At 42.9% G+C, this 20,435-nt stretch overlaps 1 protein-coding gene across 2 annotated transcripts in view; it reads left to right on the top strand.

Annotated features, from left to right (window-relative positions):
• Positions 1-20,435, top strand: part of LOC133577040 (A disintegrin and metalloproteinase with thrombospondin motifs 2-like) — a 550,759-nt gene that overhangs the window by 16,821 nt on the left and 513,503 nt on the right. The gene's annotated exons all lie outside the window — the stretch shown is intronic.

Below are 20,435 nucleotides of genomic sequence, written 5' to 3'. Positions count from 1 at the left end.
ATAATTGTTTGTATATAGTATATAAAATGGTACAAAGGTTTAACACACGTATAAGGATATTTCACATGCCTTTACTGTGTATATAATTGAACAGTGTTCATTTTGTGTATAATGTGTATTTATAATATGTTGTACAAAAGACATTTCATAATTTTCGGAAGTTCATCTTGTACTTGACATTGTTTATAGGGTTAGGCGCTATAAGTGTTCAACTTCAGCCTAAACCCTTTCGGTCTGCAACATTTTCATTTTCAATCTATGAATGTACAACTGTTTGTTTATTTTGTTGACCATTGACCGAAGAATAAAACTTTACTTACTTACTTACTTACTACTGAATTTGCATTAAATCAGGTTGTTTTAGCTAATTATCATGCTGCAAGATCTAGCATGTTGCATTCAATGTTTATTCCAATTAATTTCCCATTAATTCCCGCTAATTTCCATTAATTCCCGTTAATCCCCATATATTCCCGTTGATTCCCATGGAAAGTTTCCAACTTTGAATATTCCCGGAATTTTTCAACCCTACTCCTGATATATAGATATAGATATATATATATATATCTAAACTCTCTGTTCTGGCAAAAGTGCTTGAATCCCTTATCAGTGAACAGATAAAAGACTTTTTGGACACCAATTTTATTCTGTCACCATTTCAGTCAGGTTTTCGTAGAAATCACAGTACTGTTACTGCTGCTATGAAGTTTATAAATGATGTAACTGAAGCTCTTGACAAGAAGCAGTGCTGTCTGTCCCTCTTTATTGACTTTTCAAAGGCATTTGATACTGTTGATCATGTCATTTTAATCAAACGTCTTTCAGCTATTGGTTTTTCTCAGCAAGCAGTTGGATGGTTTGCAAATTACCTCACAAGTAGAACTCAGGCTGTTCAGATAGAAGGTTCCTCCTCGGATGTACTGCAAGTGAAAAAGGGTGTCCCTCAAGGTTCTGTGTTGGGCCCCTTATTATTCACTATTTACGTAAATAATCTTGGACAGAATATTCCGAACTCAACTTTCCATTTCTATGCTGATGATACTGTCATATACTGCACAGCACCCACTCTTGCTGAGGCTTTTAAATATCTACAACATGCATTTGACAGAGTACAAGAACAACTTTGCTATCTTCAACTGGTTTTAAATGCAGAGAAAACCAAGTGTATGCTCTTTACCACATCAAAAACTGTAAGATCATCACTGTGTGAGAACATTTTAACAAGAAATGGGCAACAAATTATGTTAGTATCTGCTTTTAAATATTTAGGATTTTTAATTGATGACCACTTGAGTTTTAAGGAGCACATTCAGTATGTTGTAAAAAAAAACTGAAACTTTTACTGGGATTTTATTATAGAAACAAGTCTTGCTTTTCTTTTACTGTGAAACAGAAATTGGTGGAAACAACCTTTTTACCTGTTATTGACTATGGAGATGTGTTGTACATGAATGCTACTGCTGGTTGTCTGCACAAGCTGGATAGTGTGTACCACGGGGCACTGAGATTCATCACCAACTGCGCTCCCCTTACTCACCATTGTGTGTTATACTCGATGGTTAACTGGACATCTTTATGTGCTCGACGCCTCAATCATTGGTATGTTTTCATCTACAAAACCATTCTGGGTATCACTCCATCTTATCTGTCTTGTCTTTTAACAAAGAAACAAGGAAGTCACAATCTTCGTTCAATGAATGTTCTGCAATTTGTCGTCCCCAAAGTAAGAACTGAACTGGGCAAGAAAGCATTTAGGTTTTCAGCACCGAAGGCTTGGAATAACCTACAATCGAACATTAAACTTCAAACCCTAGTTACGTTGAATGAGTTTAAAGCTTCTGTGAAAGGATTTCAGTCTACCTTGTCTGTATGCACATGTGTCATGTCAGCAAGTTTTAATGTTGTAAATGTGATGTTTTATGTATTTGTTTACTGTTTTTAATGTAACCTTGCTGCTGCCCTCTTGGCCAGGTCTCCCTTGGAAAAGAGATCTTTGATCTCAATGGGATTTTACCTGGTTAAATAAAGGCTAATAATAATATTTGAACATTTTTATGTTGTATTTAAGACTCTGGCACATCTCTTTGATATGTTGTTGTTTTTTTTAAAGCCAAGTGTTGCTATTTGCAGTCTGCACAAAGATGATCAGGCCCAGGTTTGATCGACACCGTCAGAAGCATTTATTGTTATTGTAGCTGCAGCCATCGAGGACGCAAGAAGTGCCAAGTAATGTGTTGAGTAAATATACGAGGTTGCGAGAAGGAGATCCCCCTCAGCAGGAGATTTGCTCATTAGTCAGCCGGCCCAGCCCACCATTAGAGCCGAGCAGAGGCAACTGGATCCGTTTAGGACTGCAGACGGCGGGGATGGAGGGAGGGAGCAGGGTGGGTGCAGGCAGGGAGCAGGCAGGGAGCATGCAGGGAGCAGGCAGAGAGCAGGCAGGGAGCCAGGACAACACAGAGCTGACATGCCCGTTCAGCATGACACCAGCCAGCGGCAGCTCTTTGCTGCTGCTTGCTATGGCCTGCCGTCCTGTCGGCAATTTGGAGGAAAGGCGACTGTCAAAGTGCAGTTGGATTGGGATAACAGATGAGCTTGTCAAGCGGCTGACTGGCCCGCTTTGGCAAGGCGGACGTTTGAAGCACACGATACTTTGCTCTGTCATGGCCCGGGCAGTCGTATCCTATTGGCAGCGTGGGCATCTTAAAAGCTTCGACTGCACTTAGGACTGCAATAAAAGAATATGTGATCACACTTAATAATAAATAGCTGCAGGTACGGTTTTAAACGGGAGGAATTATCTCTGCAAGCCTTTTGAAGCCCTTCACAACCTAAATACAGATAGACGGAGGAAATATTGAAAGGGTAAAAGAAAACTGAACTGATAAAACGAATTGGAAATCTCATGTAACCAAAATACAACATAAAGTAGCAAGAAACACGTCAATAATGATTAAAGCATTGGTGTCGGATCAGGCCTGCAAACAGGTTTTGTCCGGCCCGCGGGATGAGTTTGCAAAGTATACAAATTAACCTAACATTTTTTTATGAAAGAAACTGCTGTTCTAAATGTGTCCACTAGATGTCCCAATAGCAATTCTTTGTATCTCTGTAGATGATGCTACAAAATCAACCACATGATGTTAGTACATCAGTCGAGGAAAATGATCAAACGACATAAATAACATCTTGTAATTTGATTTTGATATCATTTTTTGGTAACACTTTAGTATGGAGAACATATTGTAAGTAACAAAGACTTGATTTAGAGTTATTTGGTTAGAGTTATGGTTAGGGTTAGGGTTATGGTTAGGGTTAGGCTTAGGGTTAGGGTTAGGGTTAGGGTTGGGGTTGGAGTTAGGGTTACAATTAGGGTTAGGATTAGATTTAGGGTTAGGCATAAAGAAAAATAGTTGGTTAGAGTTAGGGTTAGGGTTAGGGTTAGGGTTAGGGTTAGGATTAGGGTTAGGATTAGGATTAGGGTTAGGGTTGGACATAAAGAAAATAGTTGGTTAGGGTTAGGGCTAGGGTTGCCGGTGGGGTTGGGATTAGGGTTAGGCATAAAGATAGAGTGTTGGTTAGGGTTAGGGTTAGGGTTAGAGGGTTAGGTTTAGGGTTAGGGTTAGGGGGAGGTGTAGGCGTTAGGGTTAGGATTAGGGTTAGGGTTAGGGTTAGGGTTGGGGTTGGGGTTAGGGTTACGATTAGGGTTAGGATTAGATTTAGGGTTAGGGTTAGGCATAAAGAAAAATAGTTGGTTAGAGTTAGGGTTGCTGGTGGGGTAAGGATTAGGGTTAGGCATAAAGAAAGAGTGTTGGTTAGGGTTATGGCTAGGGTTAGGGTTAGGGTTAGGGTTAGGATTAGGGTTAGGGTTAGACATAAAGAAATAGTTGGTTAGGGTTAGGGCTAGGGTTGCCGGTGGGGTTAGGATTAGGGTTAGGCATAAAGAAAGAGTGTTGGTTAGGGTTAGGGTTAGGGTTAGAGGGTTTGGTTTAGGGTTAGGGTTAGGGGGAGGTGTAGGCGTTAGGGTTAGGATTAGGGTTAGGTTTAGGCATAAAGAAAAGGGTTGGTTAGTGTTAGGGCTAGGGTTGGGGTTGGGGGTGTGGTTAGGATTAGGGTTAGGATTAGGGTTAGGGTTAGGGTTAGGGTTAGGCAAAAAGAAAGAGTGTTGGTTAGGGTTAGGGCTAGGGTTAGGGTTAGGGTTAAGGTTAGGGTTTGGGTTAGAGGGTTGGGGTTGGGTTTGGGGTTAGGGTTAGGATTAGGATTAGGGTTAGGGTTAGGCATAAAGAAAAAGAGTTGGTTAGGGTTAGGGCTAGGGTTGGGGTTGGGGGTGTGGTTAGGATTAGGGTTAGGCATAAAGAAAGAGTGTTGGTTAGGGTTAGGGCTAGGGATAGGGTTAGGGTTAGGTTTGGGGTTAGGGCTAGAGGGTTAGGGTTGGGGTTGGGGTTATGATTAGGGTTAGGATTAGAATTAGGGTTAGGGTTGGACATAAAGAAAATTAGTTGGTTAGGGTTAGGGCTAGGGTTGGGGGTGTGGTTAGGATTAGGGCTAGGGTTAGGGTTAGGGTTAGGGTTGGGGTTAGGGTTACGATTAGGGTTAGGGTAAGGCATAAAGAAAGAGTGTTGGTTAGGGTTAGGGTTAGGGTTAGGGTTGGGGTTGGGGTTGGGGTTAGGGTTAGGGTTAGGGTTAGGATTAGAATTAGGGTTAGGGTTGGACATAAAGAAAAATAGTTGGTTAGGGTTAGGGCTAGGGTTGGGGGTGTGGTTAGGATTAGGGCTAGGGTTAGGGTTAGGCTTAAAGAAAGAGTGTTGGTTAGGGTTAGCGCTAGGGTTAGGGTTAGGGTTAGGTTTGGATTTAGGGTTAGGGTTAGAGGGTTAGGGTTAGGGTTGGGGTTTGGGTTACGATTAGGGTTAGGATTAGATTTAGATTTAGCCTAGGCCAACATATTGAACCCTTTTTAAAAAAAAATGTTTTATTTTATTTTATTGAGACAAAGATTATTTATGTATTTATTATTTCTATGCTTACTCTGGTATATTACTTATTTATTCACTGTTCTGTTACAGAGATCAAGCAAATTGGATACAAATTGCTATGCTATGAAAAGGGATAGGATTAAATGAGCTCTGCTTCTTCCTACTCCTTTTCGGGCGTGCTGTAATGAAACAACTGGAATGGTGTGATGCATGACGTCGTCCAAATAAACTGAAACTGAAAACTAAATTGTGTTGCTGCCATTTTGAAGGATGTCCGATCAAAGCTGGTGTCCACGCAGGATCATCCGTAGGGCTTGCATGCGCCTCTCGTCTGAACGGCGTGTCCCTGAGCAACTTGTGTCGTCAGCCATTAATGCTCCCAGCCTCTGCAGGCATGCACAGAAGCAGAGCCAAGCCGTGTCATGCACATCTCGCCTTTGAAACCCAGCGGAGCCGCGCAGTCATGATCCCACCAGCTGTGTCCTCCTCCTCTGTGACCCTGAGCCTCTCTGACTCTGCGGCCGCCGTCCAAAAGTTTGTTGGAAGTGCGGGGAAGGACACCGGGGAGGCTTTTTGGACGGACACGTGACCCTTGGAGGGAATCGGATTCATGTGCCCGAGAGGCTGTGATCAGCTGCTGAGCTTTTTGGGATGGATGAGAGGCACCGTGCAGCTTTGGAAGTGGGAGATGTGGTCTGTGTGTGTGTGTGTGTGTGTGTGTGTGTGTGTGTGTGTGTGTGTGTGTGTGTGTGTGTGTGTGTGTGTGTGTGTGTGTGTGTGTGTGTGTGTGTTAGAGATGCGCGGATAGGCAATTATTTCATCCGCAACCGCATCAGAAAGTCGTCAACCATGCGCAATCCACCCGATCTAACATTTGATCAGAACCGCATCGGCCCGCACCCGCCCGTTGTTATATATCTAATATAGACGATGCAAGGCATTAGTGAGGTTATAAAGCTTTTGCCTGTTAAAGAAAGGAGACTGATCCAATGCAGCACAGACATTCGCGTGCCACGCTGTCACGACCCAGACGCACACCAGTGCGCAATCATATGGGAGCCGCGCTGAGCGCACCTCCAAGCGCGTCTCGCTGCCGGCGACGGCCGGGTATATGGGCCCGACGCTCCAGCGCCATCCAGTTTCAGGGCTAGTTGATTCGGCAGGTGGGTTGTTACACACTCCTTAGCGGGTTCCGACGTCCATGGCCACCGTCCTGCTGTCTATATCAACCAGGGTGAGCCCCACCCCTTTCGTGAGCGCACTGCGCGCGGAGTGACCCCTGTTACGCGCCCCCGGCAACAGGGGTGGCGGGCAGGTAAGCTGCGCGGGCGGAGCGCGCGGAGTGACCCCTGTTACGAGCCCCCGGCCACGGGGGTGGCGGGCAGGTAAGCTGCTTACCTGCTGCGCGTGACGCCGGCCGCGGCGAAGGCGGACGAGGCGGGGTGTCGGTGCGGTGGGCGCGGTGGTGACCCTGGACGTGCGTCGGGCCCTTCTCGCGGATCGCCTCAGCTACGGCTCCCGGTGGGGCCCTCTCGGGGGAAGGGGCCTCGGTCCCGGACCCCGGCGAGGCGTCCCTTCTCCGCTCCGTAAAAGTGTCCATCTCTTTTCTTTTTTTTTCTTCTGTTGTGGCATATGCAGCAGGTGCCTGCTCGTTTTTCGTATGTGGGTAACAACATTTAACTATGTATATATATTTCCGAATTGGTTTAACTGCCACCCGCCTGAATCTATTTAAAATCTAATTTTTTTTTATTTCAACCACCCGACCCGACCCGACCCGGCCCGACCCGGCCCGACCCGCGGATAAAATCTAATTTTTTTTTATTTCATCCGCCCGATCCGCGGATAATCCGCGGACTCCGCGGTTGTGCCCGCAAACCGCGCATCTCTAGTGTGTGTGTGTGTGTGTGTGTGTGTGTGTGTGTGTCATACTTGCCAACCCTCCCGGATTTTCCGGGAGACTCCCGAAATTCAGCGCCTCCCCCGAAAACCTCCCGGGACAAATTTTCTCCCGAAAATCTCCCGAAATTCAGGCGGACCTGAGTGACGTGTCGACAGCCTGTTTTCACGTCCGCTTTCCCACAATATAAACAGCGTACCTGCCCAATCACGTTATAACTATAGAATGATGGAGGGCGAGTTCTTGGTTTCTTATGTGGGTTTATTGTTAGGCAGTTTTCATTAACGTCCTCCCAGTGCGGTAACAACGCACAACAGCAGTCACGTTTTCGTCTACCGTAAAGCAGTTTGTCCGCCGTAAACAGCAATATTGTGACACTCTTAAACAGGACAATACTGCCATCTACTGTACATGCATATGTGACAATAACATCTACGGCTTTTAAATAGTGCAGTGCACAAATGCGCGCACAACAAGGAGACGAAGCAGAATGCATCATCAGAGAGGGTGTTCAGCATGGTTAGAAAAATAGTGACAGAGAATAGGATGGACAATTCAACCCTTAACTCAACAATGAGTAGATGAGTGTTATGTGTAAATAAATGAACACTGAATTTCAAGTATTTCTCTTATTTATATATATATATATGTATGTATATATATATATATATATATATATATATATATATATATATATATATATATATATATATATATATATATATATTTATATATATATATATATGTATGTATATATATATAAATATATATATATATATATATATATATTTATATATATATGTATATATATGTATATATATTTATATATATATATATATATATATATATATATATATATACATATATATATATATACTGAATTTCAAGTATTTCTCTTATTTGTATATATATATATGTATGTATATATATATATATATATATATATATATATGTATATATATGTATATATATATATATATATATATATATATATATATATATATATATATATATATATATATATATATATACATACATATATATATATATATATATATATATATATATATATATATATATATATATATATACATACATATATATATATATATATAAATAAGAGAAATACTTGAAATTCAGTGTTCATTTATTTACACATATACACACACATAACACTCATCTACTCATTGTTGAGTTAAGGCCCCTAATAATGATGAAATTATAATACAGAAAAAATAATGACACTGTGTTGGGGGCCCTGTAAAGATTATTTTCATGGGGCCCAAAATCCCTAGCGGCGCCCCTGTTGGCAATTATGGTGTGTGTGTGTGTGTGTGTGTGTGTGTGTGTGTATTAGTGTTGTCCTGATACCAATATTTTGGTACCAGTCACAAAATGTATTTCGATACTTTTCGGTACTTTTCTAAATAAAGGGGACCACAAAAAATGACATTATTGGGTTTATTTTTAACAAAAAAAATCTTAGGACACATTAAACATGTTTTTTATTGCAAGTTTGTCCTTAAATAAAATAGTGAACATACTAGACAACTTGTCTTTTAGTAGTAAGTAAACAAACCAAGGCTCCTAATTAGTCTGCTGACGTATGCAGTAACATATTGTGTCATTTTCCATTCTACTATTTTGTCAAAATTAGTAAGGACAAGTGGTAGAAAATGAATTATTAATCTACATGTTCATTTACTGTTAATATCTGCTTTAGAGATGTCCGATAATGGCTTTTTTGCCGATATCTGATATTCCGATATTGTCCAACTCTTAATTACCGATGCCGATATCAAGCGATACCGATATATACAGTGGTGGAATGAACACATTATTATGCCTAATTTTGTTGTGATGCCCCGCTGGATGCATTAAACAATGTAACAAGGTTTTCCAAAATAAATCAACTCAAGTTATGGAAAAAAAATGCCAACATGGCATTGCCATATTTATTATTGAAGTCACAAAGTGCATTATTTTTTTTTAACATGCCTCAAAACAGCACCTTGGAATTTGGGACATGCTCTCCCTGAGAGAGCATGAGGAGGTTGGGGGGGGGTAAGGGTTAGCGGGGGGTGTATATTGTAGCGTCCCGGAAGAGTTGGTGCTGCAAGGGGTTCTGGGTATTTGTTCTGTTGTGTTTATGTTGTGTTACGGTGCGGATGTTCTCCCGAAATGTGTTTGTCATTCTTGTTTGGTGTGGGTTCACAGTGTGGCGCAAATTTGTAACAGTGTTAAAGTTGTTTATACGGCCACCCTCAGTGTGACCATTCACTCGTGTGTGTGAAAAGCCGTAGATATTATGTGATTGGGCCGACACGCAAAGGCAGTGCCTTCAAGGTTTATTGGCGCTCTGTATTTCTCCCTACGTCCGTGTTTTAAAAAGTCATACATTTTACTTTTTGAAACCGATACGGAAACTTTCCGATATTACATTTTAAAGCATTTATCGGCCGATATTATCAGACATCTCTAATCTGCTCACTTTATCTTTCAACATGTTCTATCTACACTTCTGTTAAAATGTAATAATCACTTATTCTTCTCTTCTTTGATACTTTACATTAGTTTTGGATGATACCACAAATTTGGGTATCGATCCGATACCACGTAGTTACAGGATCATACATTGGTCATATTCAAAGTCTTCATGTGTCCAGGGACGTATTTACTGAGTTTATGAACATAATATACATTTTAAAAAAACAAAAGAAGATTTTGTGATGCTAATGCAATCATAGTAGTATCGACTAGATACGCTCCTGTACTTGGTATCATTACAGTGGATGTTAGGTGTAGATCCACCCATGGCGTTTGTTTATATTGTGACGCCGGTGAGCTACTGTGTGTAGTGAAGCATGTTAAGCTATTTCTCCGGTACTTTTTGGGGGCGGTATAGTACCGAATATGATTCATTAGTATCGCGGTACTATACTAATACCGCTATACTGTACAACCCTAGTGTGTATTCAAATCAAACAGACGAACAGCGGAAATGGGCGATACAGGCACTAAAGAAAATAGAAAACATACTTTGCAGCCACTTGAAATGCGTACATGTGTTTGTGGTTTTAGAAACGGACTATCTTTAGGTTTTGTGCTGTAATGTTTATGCTGTGTGTGGGATTGAGGGTACAGATTTTGCCCTCTGTCATTATAATTCCACTTGGGTTTTTTTTTTTTCTAACCGACAAGCCTAAATTTGAGCTGTTATCACAAAAACCCGGCATGTGATCAATCAACTGGAGACTTATCGTTTTATTTTGACAAGCAGTCAACCAAGGTGGCCTGCAGCTGTGTTTGTATCCACATATGGTGACTCCGACCTGTACAGTACTTTGGGTGCTGACTAGGGGTGGAATGGTACGTAACTCGGTTTAGAGGTCACGGTTCGGTTAATTTTCGGTACAGTAAGAAAAAAAAATAAAATAAATTTATTGGTTATTTACAAACGTATTTACCAAATTTGTAAACAATGGCTTTATCCTTTTAACATTGGGAACACTATAATAATTAAAGCTGCAAGCAGCGTTGGTCGGGCCCGCGTATTTGGCAGGTGCTAGTCCTAAGTGTCCCAATACTTTTGTCCAGTTTTAGTCCTAAGTGTCCCAATACTTTTGTCAAGTTGTAGTCCTAAGTGTCGCAATACTTTTATCCAGTGTAGGTGTCCCAATACTTTTGTCCAGTGGTATTCTTAAGTGTCCCAATACTTTTGTGCAGTGTAAGTGTCCCAATACTTTTGTCCAGTTTTGGTCATAAGTGTCCCAATACTTTTGTCCAGTGGTAGTCATAAGTGTCCCAATACTTTTGTCAAGTTGTAGTCCCAAGTGTCCCAATGCTTTTGTCCAGTTTTCGTGCTATGTGTCCCAATACTTTTGTCCAGTGGTAGTCATAAGTGTCCCAATACTTTTGTCTACTTTTAGTCCGAATTGTCCCAATACTTTTGTGTAGTGTACCTACCTTGTCTGCATTGTGTGGGCACGCTGGTGCTGCCTGCTTTTAAGCAGCCATCTTGAAAAAACAGCAGCATCAGCGCAGAGGTTCTTTGAAGGGTCATAAAATCAAAACCGGAGCAGGTATCAAAACTCTTTCGCCAACTTTTAATCAGAAGGGTTCAATCTCTCTCCTGTGTTAGTTTGAAGCCGAAACAACAAACGCGCTCAGAGGCGATAATGTTTGAAGAAAGGTGACCGGTTTTTACAAAACTGTTGTTTTGAAGGGGGAATAGCAAACTTCCTGTTGATCTTTGCTGGGGGTTGTCAATTTATGAAATGTAGGTCTAAGTTAGACCTACATAGAGGTTTTTGTTTCATGTCTCTCCGACCTTCCCAGTGGAAGTTACAGGCAGTTTTGTCATTTTTTTCTTCCGAGGAGCAGTTTTTTCTGCGTTTTATTCAAAAATTGCGCTAGAGCGCAATTTGGAGATTTGGGGTTAGGTTATTTTATAAGATCGCAATTTTAGACAGTCCTGATGTGTGCCTTCAGTTTGGTGAGTTTTGAAGCGTGTTAAGGGGGTCAAATTACAGCTCAAAGAGGCAAAAGTTACTGTTTTTAGTACTTTTTTGTCTTGAAGGGGGAATTGCCAACTTCCTGTTGATTTTAGCCCAACAATGTACTATTATGAAATGTAGGTCTAAATCAGACCTACATAGAGGTTTTTGTTTCATGTCTCTCCGACCTTCCTAGTGGGAGTTCAGGCAGTCTAGTTTTTTTTTTTCCTAGGGGGCGCTAGAGCGCAATTTTGAGTTTTGTGGTTCGTTTTTTTTTTTAAAAGGCAATTTTCGCAGGTCCTGATGTGTGGGTCAAATATGGTGAGTTTTGAAGCATGTTAAGTGGGTCAAATTACAGTTTAATGTGGCGGCGGAAGAATAAAGAATAAAACCTTACAAATTCAATAGGTCCTTATGTCCCATTGCATAAGGACTCCCTGTGGGAGTCCTTATGCAATGGGACATGCGGGCCCTAATTAAAGCTGCAAGCAGCATTGGTCGGGCCCGCATATTTGGCAGGTGCTAGTCCTAAGTGTCCCAATACTTTTGTCAAGTTTTAGTCCCAAGTGTCCCAACACTTTTGTCCAGTGTAAGTGTCCCAATACTTTTGTCCAGTGGTAGCCCTAAGTGTTCCAATACTTTTGTCAAGTTGTAGTCCCAAGTGTCCCAATAGTTTTGTCCAGTTTTCGTGCTATGTGTCCCAATACTTTTGTCCAGTGGTAGTCATAAGTGTCCCAATACTTTTGTCTACTTTTAGTCCGAATTGTCCCAATACTTTTGTCTAGTGTACCTAAGTGTCCCAATACATTCCTTATGCAATGGGCCATGCGGGCCCTAATTATGTCCAAAAAAGAAATAGCTGTGTGTGTGATGGATGTGAGCCACCATTAGGCTGATCAGTGCAACAGCAGGCAGTCATGAATGCTAAGCATAACAGTAACATACATATATATACACACACACACACACACACACACACACACACACACACACACACACACACACACACACACACACACACACACACACACACACACACACATAACAATAACATACATATACACACAGGGTCCATTGCCAGGGTTCATGTGGTCAACATATATCAAATAAAAACTAAATAAGATAAGGCTCAGAATGGTTTCTTAAAGGCCTACTGAAATGCGATTTTCTTATTTAAACGGGGATAGCAGGTCCATTCTATGTGTCATACTTGATCATTTCGCGATATTGCCATTATTTGCTGAAAGGATTTAGTAAAGAACATCGACGATAAAGTTTGCAACTTTTGGTCGCTGATAAAAAAAGCCTTGCCTGTACCGGAAGTAGCAGACGAGCAGCGTGACGTCACAGGTTGTGGAGCTCCTCACATCTGCACATTGTTTACAATCATGGCCACCAGCAGCGAGAGCGATTCGGACCGAGAAAGTGACGATTTCCCCATTAATTTGAGCGAGGATGAAAGATTTGTGGATGAGGAAAGTGAGAGTGACGGACTAGAGGGCAGTGGGAGCGATTCAGATAGGGAAGATGCTGTGAGAGGCGGGTGGGACCTGATATTCAGCTAAAACAGTAAATAAACACAAGACATATATATACTCTATTAGCCACAACACAACCAGGCTTATATTTAATATGCCACAAATTAATCCCGCATAACAAACACCTCCCCCCTCCCGTCCATAGAACCCGCCAATACAACTCAAACACCTGCACAACACACTCAATCCCACAGCCCAAAGTACAGTTCACCTCCCCAAAGTTCATGCAGCACATTTATTTCCCCAAAGTCCCCAAAGTTACGTACGTGACATGCACATAGCGGCACGCACGTACGGGCAAGCGATCAAATGTTTGGAAGCGTACTCACGGTACCGTGTCTGCGCATCCAACTCAAAGTCCTCCTGGTAAGAGTCTCTGTTGTCCCAGTTCTCCACAGGCCAATGGTAAAGCTCGACTGTCATCTTCCGGGAATGTAAACAATGAAACACCGGCTGTGTTTGTGTTGCTGCGGTCGGCCGCAATACACCGCTTCCCACCCACAGCTTTCTTCTTTGCTGTCTCCATTGTTCATTGGACAAATTGCAAAAGATTCACCAACACAGATGTCCAGAATACTGTGGAATTTTAGGTTAGGTTTGGACATAAAGAAAAATAGTTGGTTAGGGTTAGGGCTAGGGTTGGAGTTGGGGGTTTGGTTAGGATTAGGGTTAGGGTTAGGCATAAAGAAAGAGTGTTGGTTAGGGTTAGCGCTAGGGTTAGGGTTAGGGTTAGGTTTGGGTTTAGGGTTAGGGTTAGGGTTAGGGTTGGGGTTGGGGTTAGGGTTACGATTAGGGTTAGGATTAGAATTAGGGTTAGGGTTAGGGTTGGGGTTGGGGTTAGGGTTACGATTAGGGTTAGGATTAGAATTAGGGTTAGGGTTGGACATAAAGAAAAATAGTTGGTTAGGGTTAGGGTTAGGGTTGCTGGTGGGGTTATGATTAGGGTTAGGGTTAGGGCTAGGCATAAAGAAAGAGTGTTGGTTAGGGTTAGTGCTAGGGTTAGGGTTGGGGTTGGGGTTAGGGTTAGGATTAGGGTTAGGATTAGGATTAGGGTTGGGGTTCGGCATAAAGAAAAAGAGTTGGTTAGGGTTAGGGCTAGGGTTGCCGGTGGGGTTAGGATTAGGGTTAGGGTTAAGCTTAAAGGAAGAGTGTCGGTTAGTGTTAGGGCTAGGGTTAGGGTTAGAGGGTTAGGTTTGGGGTTAGGGTTAGGGGGAGGTGTAGGGGTTAGGGTTAGGTTTAGGGTTAGGATTAGGATTAGGGTTAGGCATAAAGAAAAAGAGTTGGTTAGGGTTAGGGCTAGGGTTGGGGTTGGGGGTTTGGTTAGGATTAGGGTTAGGGTTAGGCATAAAGAAAGAGTGTTGGTTAGGGTTAAGGCTAGGGTTAGGGTTAGGGTTAGGGTTAGGGGTCCGGGTTCGGGTTAGGGTTACGATTGGGGTTAGGATTAGAATTAGATTTAGGGTTAGACATAAAGAAAAATAGTTGGTTAGGGTTAGGGCTAGGGTTGGAGTTGGGGGTTTGGTTAGGATTAGGGTTAGGGTTAGGCATAAAGAAAGAGTGTTGGTTAGGGTTAGCGCTAGGGTTAGGGTTAGGGTTAGGTTTGGGTTTAGGGTTAGGGTTAGGGTTAGGGTTGGGGTTGGGGTTGGGGTTAGGGTTACGATTAGGGTTAGGATTAGAATTAGGGTTAGGGTTAGGGTTGGGGTTGGGGTTAGGGTTACGATTAGGGTTACGATTAGAATTAGGGTTAGGGTTGGACATAAAGAAAAATAGTTGGTTAGGGTTAGGGTTAGGGTTGCTGGTGGGGTTATGATTAGGGTTAGGGTTAGGGCTAGGCATAAAGAAAGAGTGTTGGTTAGGGTTAGTGCTAGGGTTAGAGTTGGGGTTGGGGTTAGGGTTAGGATTAGGGTTAGGATTAGGATTAGGGTTGGGGTTCGGCATAAAGAAAAAGAGTTGGTTAGGGTTAGGGCTAGGGTTGCCGGTGGGGTTAGGATTAGGGTTAGGGTTAAGCTTAAAGAAAGAGTGTCGGTTAGTGTTAGGGCTAGGGTTAGGGTTAGAGGGTTAGGTTTGGGGTTAGGGTTAGGGGGAGGTGTAGGGGTTAGGGTTAGGGTTAGGGTTAGGATTAGGATTAGGGTTAGGCATAAAGAAAAAGAGTTGGTTAGGGTTAGGGCTAGGGTTGGGGTTGGGGGTGTGGTTAGGATTAGGGTTAGGGTTAGGCATAAAGAAAGAGTGTTGGTTAGGGTTAAGGCTAGGGTTAGGGTTAGGGTTAGGGTTAGGGGTCCGGGTTCGGGTTAGGGTTACGATTAGGGTTAGGATTAGAATTAGAATTAGGGTTAGACATAAAGAAAAATAGTTGGTTAGGGTTAGGGCTAGGGTTGGGTTAGGGTTAGGGTTAGGGTCCTCCACAATCCGTGACGTCACACGCTGACGTCATCATACCGAGACGTTTTCAGCCGGATGTTTCGCGCGAAATTTAAAATTGCACTTTAGTAAGCTAACCCGGCCGTATTGGCATGTGTTGCAATGTTAAGATTTCATCATTGATGTATAAACTATCAGACTGCGTGGTCGGTAGTAGTGGGTTTCAGTAGGCCTTTAACAAAAACTTTCTACATATAAAGTGCTTCTTTTGATTGATTGATTGATTGAGACTTTTATTAGTAGATTGCACAGTACAGTACATATTCCGTACAATTGACCACTAAATGGTAACACCCCAATAAGTTTTTCAACTTGTTTAAGTCGGGGTCCACATTAATCAACATTAAACTGCCTCAAGTGTGTGCCGTGGGCCTTTAAAACATTAGCTGTGGGCCGCAAATGGGTTAGAGGGTTAGGGTTAGGGTTGGGGTTGGGGTTAGGGTTACGATTAGGGTTAGGATTAGGGTTAGGATTAGGGTTAGGATTAGGGTTAGGATTAGAATTAGGGTTAGGTTTGGACATAAAGAAAAATAGTTGGTTAGGATTAGGGTTAGGGTTAGGCATAAAGAAAGAGTGTTGGTTAGGGTTAGCGCTAGGGTTAGGGTTAGGGTTAGGTTTGGGTTTAGGGTTAGGGTTAGGGTTAGGGTTGGGGTTGGGGTTGGGGTTAGGGTTACGATTAGGGTTAGGATTAGAATTAGGGTTAGGGTTAGGGTTGGGGTTGGGGTTAGGGTTACGATTAGGGTTAGGATTAGAATTAGGGTTAGGGTTGGACATAAAGAAAAAATAGTTGGTTAGGGTTAGGGTTAGGGTTGCTGGTGGGGTTATGATTAGGGTTAGGGTTAGGGCTAGGCATAAAGAAAGAGTGTTGGTTAGGGTTAGTGCTAGGGTTAGGGTTGGGGTTGGGGTTAGGGTTAGGGTTACGATTAGGGTTAGGATTAGGGTTAGGATTAGGGTTAGGATTAGAATTAGGGTTAGGTTTGGACATAAAGAAAAATAGTTGGTTAGGGTTAGGGCTAGGGTTGGAGTTGGGGGTTTGGTTAGGATTAGGGTTAAGGTTAGGCATAAAGAAAGAGTGTTGGTTAGGGTTAGCGCTAGGGTTAGGGTTAGGGTTAGGTTTGGGTTTAGGGTTAGGGTTAGGGTTAGGGTTGGGGTTGGGGTTGGGGTTAGGGTTACGATTAGGGTTAGGATTAGAATTAGGGTTAGGGTTAGGGTTGGGGTTGGGGTTAGGGTTACGATTAGGGTTAGGATTAGAATTAGGGTTAGGGTTGGACATAAAGAAAAATAGTTGGTTAGGGTTAGGGTTAGGGTTGCTGGTGGGGTTATGATTAGGGTTAGGGTTAGGGCTAGGCATAAAGAAAGAGTGTTGGTTAGGGTTAGTGCTAGGGTTAGGGTTGGGGTTAGGGTTAGGATTAGGGTTAGGATTAGGATTAGGGTTGGGGTTCGGCATAAAGAAAAAGAGTTGGTTAGGGTTAGGGCTAGGGTTGCCGGTGGGGTTAGGATTAGGATTAGGGTTAAGCTTAAAGATAGAGTGTTGGTTAGTGTTAGGGCTAGGGTTAGGGTTAGAGGGTTAGGTTTGGGGTTAGGGTTAGGGGGAGGTGTAGGGGTTAGGGTTAGGGTTAGGGTTAGGATTAGGATTAGGGTTAGGCATAAAGAAAAAGAGTTGGTTAGGGTTAGGGCTAGGGTTGGGGTTGGGGGTGTGGTTAGGATTAGGGCTAGGGTTAGGCATAAAGAAAGGGTGTTGGTTAGGGTTAAGGCTAGGGTTAGGGTTAGGGTTAGGGGTCCGGGTTCGGGTTAGGGTTACGATTAGGGTTAGGATTAGAATTAGAATTAGGGTTAGACATAAAGAAAAATAGTTGGTTAGGGTTAGGGCTAGGGTTGGGTTAGGGTTAGGGTTAGGGTCCTCCACAATCCGTGACGTCACACGCTGACGTCATCATACCGAGACGTTTTCAGCAGGATGTTTCGCGCCAAATCTAAAATTGCACTTTAGTAAGCTAACCCGGCCGTATTGGCATGTGTTGCAATGTTAAGATTTCATCATTGATGTATAAACTATCAGACTGCGTGGTCGGTAGTAGTGGGTTTCAGTAGGCCTTTAATAAAAACGTTCTACATATAAAGTGCTTTTTTTGATTGATTGATTGATTGATTGATTGAGACTTTTATTAGTAGATTGCACAGTACAGTACATATTCCGTACAATTGACCACTAAATGGTAACACCCCAATACGTTTTTCAACTTGTTTAAGTCGGGGTCCACGTTAATCAACATTAAACTGCCTCAAGTGTGTGCCGTGGGCCTTTAAAACATTAGCTGTGGGCCGCAAATGGGTTAGAGGGTTAGGGTTAGGGTTGGGGTTGGGGTTAGGGTTACGATTAGGGTTACGATTAGGGTTAGGATTAGGGTTAGGATTAGGGTTAGGATTAGAATTAGGGTTAGGTTTGGACATAAAGAAAAATAGTTGGTTAGGGTTAGGGCTAGGGTTGGAGTTGGGGGTTTGGTTAGGATTAGGGTTAGGGTTAGGCATAAAGAAAGAGTGTTGGTTAGGGTTAGCGCTAGGGTTAGGGTTAGGGTTAGGTTTGGGTTTAGGGTTAGGGTTGGGGTTGGGGTTGGGGTTAGGGTTACGATTAGGGTTAGGATTAGAATTAGGGTTAGGGTTAGGGTTGGGGTTGGGGTTAGGGTTACGATTAGGGTTAGGATTAGAATTAGGGTTAGGGTTGGACATAAAGAAAAATAGTTGGTTAGGGTTAGGGTTAGGGTTGCTGGTGGGGTTATGATTAGGGTTAGGGTTAGGGTTAGGCATAAAGAAAGAGTGTTGGTTAGGGTTAGCGCTAGGGTTAGGGTTAGGGTTAGGTTTGGGTTTAGGGTTAGGGTTAGGGTTAGGGTTGGGGTTGGGGTTGGGGTTAGGGTTACGATTAGGGTTAGGATTAGAATTAGGGTTAGGGTTAGGGTTGGGGTTGGGGTTAGGGTTACGATTAGGGTTAGGATTAGAATTAGGGTTAGGGTTGGACATAAAGAAAAATAGTTGGTCAGGGTTAGGGTTAGGGTTGCTGGTGGGGTTATGATTAAGGTTAGGGTTAGGGTTAGGCATAAAGAAAGAGTGTTGGTTAGGGTTAGCGCTAGGGTTAGGGTTAGGGTTAGGTTTGGGTTTAGGGTTAGGGTTAGGGTTAGGGTTGGGGTTGGGGTTGGGGTTAGGGTTACGATTAGGGTTAGGATTAGAATTAGGGTTAGGGTTAGGGTTGGGGTTGGGGTTAGGGTTACGATTAGGGTTAGGATTAGAATTAGGGTTAGGGTTGGACATAAAGAAAAATAGTTGGTTAGGGTTAGGGTTAGGGTTGCTGGTGGGGTTATGATTAGGGTTAGGGTTAGGGCTAGGCATAAAGAAAGAGTGTTGGTTAGGGTTAGTGCTAGGGTTAGGGTTGGGGTTGGGGTTAGGGTTAGGATTAGGATTAGGATTAGGGTTGGGGTTCGGCATAAAGAAAAAGAGTTGGTTAGGGTTAGGGCTAGGGTTGCCGGTGGGGTTAGGATTAGGGTTAGGGTTAAGCTTAAAGAAAGAGTGTCGGTTAGTGTTAGGGCTAGGGTTAGGGTTAGAGGGTTAGGTTTGGGGTTAGGGTTAGGGGGAGGTGTAGGGGTTAGGGTTAGGGTTAGGGTTAGGATTAGGATTAGGGTTAGGCATAAAGAAAAAGAGTTGGTTAGGGTTAGGGCTAGGGTTGGGGTTGGGGGTGTGGTTAGGATTAGGGTTAGGGTTAGGCATAAAGAAAGAGTGTTGGTTAGGGTTAAGGCTAGGGTTAGGGTTAGGGTTAGGGGTCCGGGTTCGGGTTAGGGTTACGATTAGGGTTAGGATTAGAATTAGAATTAGGGTTAGACATAAAGAAAAATAGTTGGTTAGGGTTAGGGCTAGGGTTGGGTTAGGGTTAGTGTTAGGGTCCTCCACAATCCGTGACGTCACACGCTGACGTCATCATACCGAGACGTTTTCAGCAGGATGTTTCGCGCGAAATTTAATATTGCACTTTAGTAAGCTAACCCGGCCGTATTGGCATGTGTTGCAATGTTAACATTTCATCATTGATGTATAAACTATCAGACTGCGTGGTCGGTAGTAGTGGGTTTCAGTAGGCCTTTAATAAAAACGTTCTACATATAAAGTGCTTTTTTTGATTGATTGATTGATTGATTGAGACTTTTATTAGTAGATTGCACAGTACAGTACATATTCCGTACAATTGACCACTAAATGGTAACACCCCAATAAGTTTTTCAACTTGTTTAAGTCGGGGTCCACGTTAATCAACATTAAACTGCCTCAAGTGTGTGCCGTGGGCCTTTAAAACATTAGCTGTGGGCCGCAAATGGGTTAGAGGGTTAGGGTTAGGGTTGGGGTTGGGGTTAGGGTTAGGATTAGGGTTAGGATTAGGGTTAGGATTAGGGTTAGGATTAGAATTAGGGTTAGGTTTGGACATAAAGAAAAATAGTTGGTTAGGGTTAGGGCTAGGGTTGGAGTTGGGGGTTTGGTTAGGATTAGGGTTAGGGTTAGGCATAAAGAAAGAGTGTTGGTTAGGGTTAGCGCTAGGGTTAGGGTTAGGGTTAGGTTTGGGTTTAGGGTTAGGGTTAGGGTTAGGGTTGGGGTTGGGGTTGGGGTTAGGGTTAGGTTTGGGTTTAGGGTTAGGGTTAGGGTTAGGGTTGGGGTTGGGGTTGGGGTTAGGGTTACGATTAGGGTTAGGATTAGAATTAGGGTTAGGGTTAGGGTTGGGGTTGGGGTTAGGGTTACGATTAGGGTTAGGATTAGAATTAGGGTTAGGGTTGGACATAAAGAAAAATAGTTGGTTAGGGTTAGGGTTAGGGTTGCTGGTGGGGTTATGATTAGGGTTAGGGTTAGGGCTAGACATAAAGAAAGAGTGTTGGTTAGGGTTAGTGCTAGGGTTAGGGTTGGGGTTGGGGTTAGGGTTAGGATTAGGGTTAGGATTAGGATTAGGGTTGGGGTTCGGCATAAAGAAAAAGAGTTGGTTAGGGTTAGGGCTAGGGTTGCCGGTGGGGTTAGGATTAGGGTTAGGGTTAAGCTTAAAGAAAGAGTGTCGGTTAGTGTTAGGGCTAGGGTTAGGGTTAGAGGG

Source organism: Nerophis lumbriciformis, linkage group LG36 (genome assembly GCF_033978685.3).
Source record: "Nerophis lumbriciformis linkage group LG36, RoL_Nlum_v2.1, whole genome shotgun sequence".
In the NCBI taxonomy this organism is placed as follows: domain Eukaryota; kingdom Metazoa; phylum Chordata; class Actinopteri; order Syngnathiformes; family Syngnathidae; genus Nerophis; species Nerophis lumbriciformis.
This window is presented reverse-complemented; position numbering and strand designations above follow the sequence as displayed.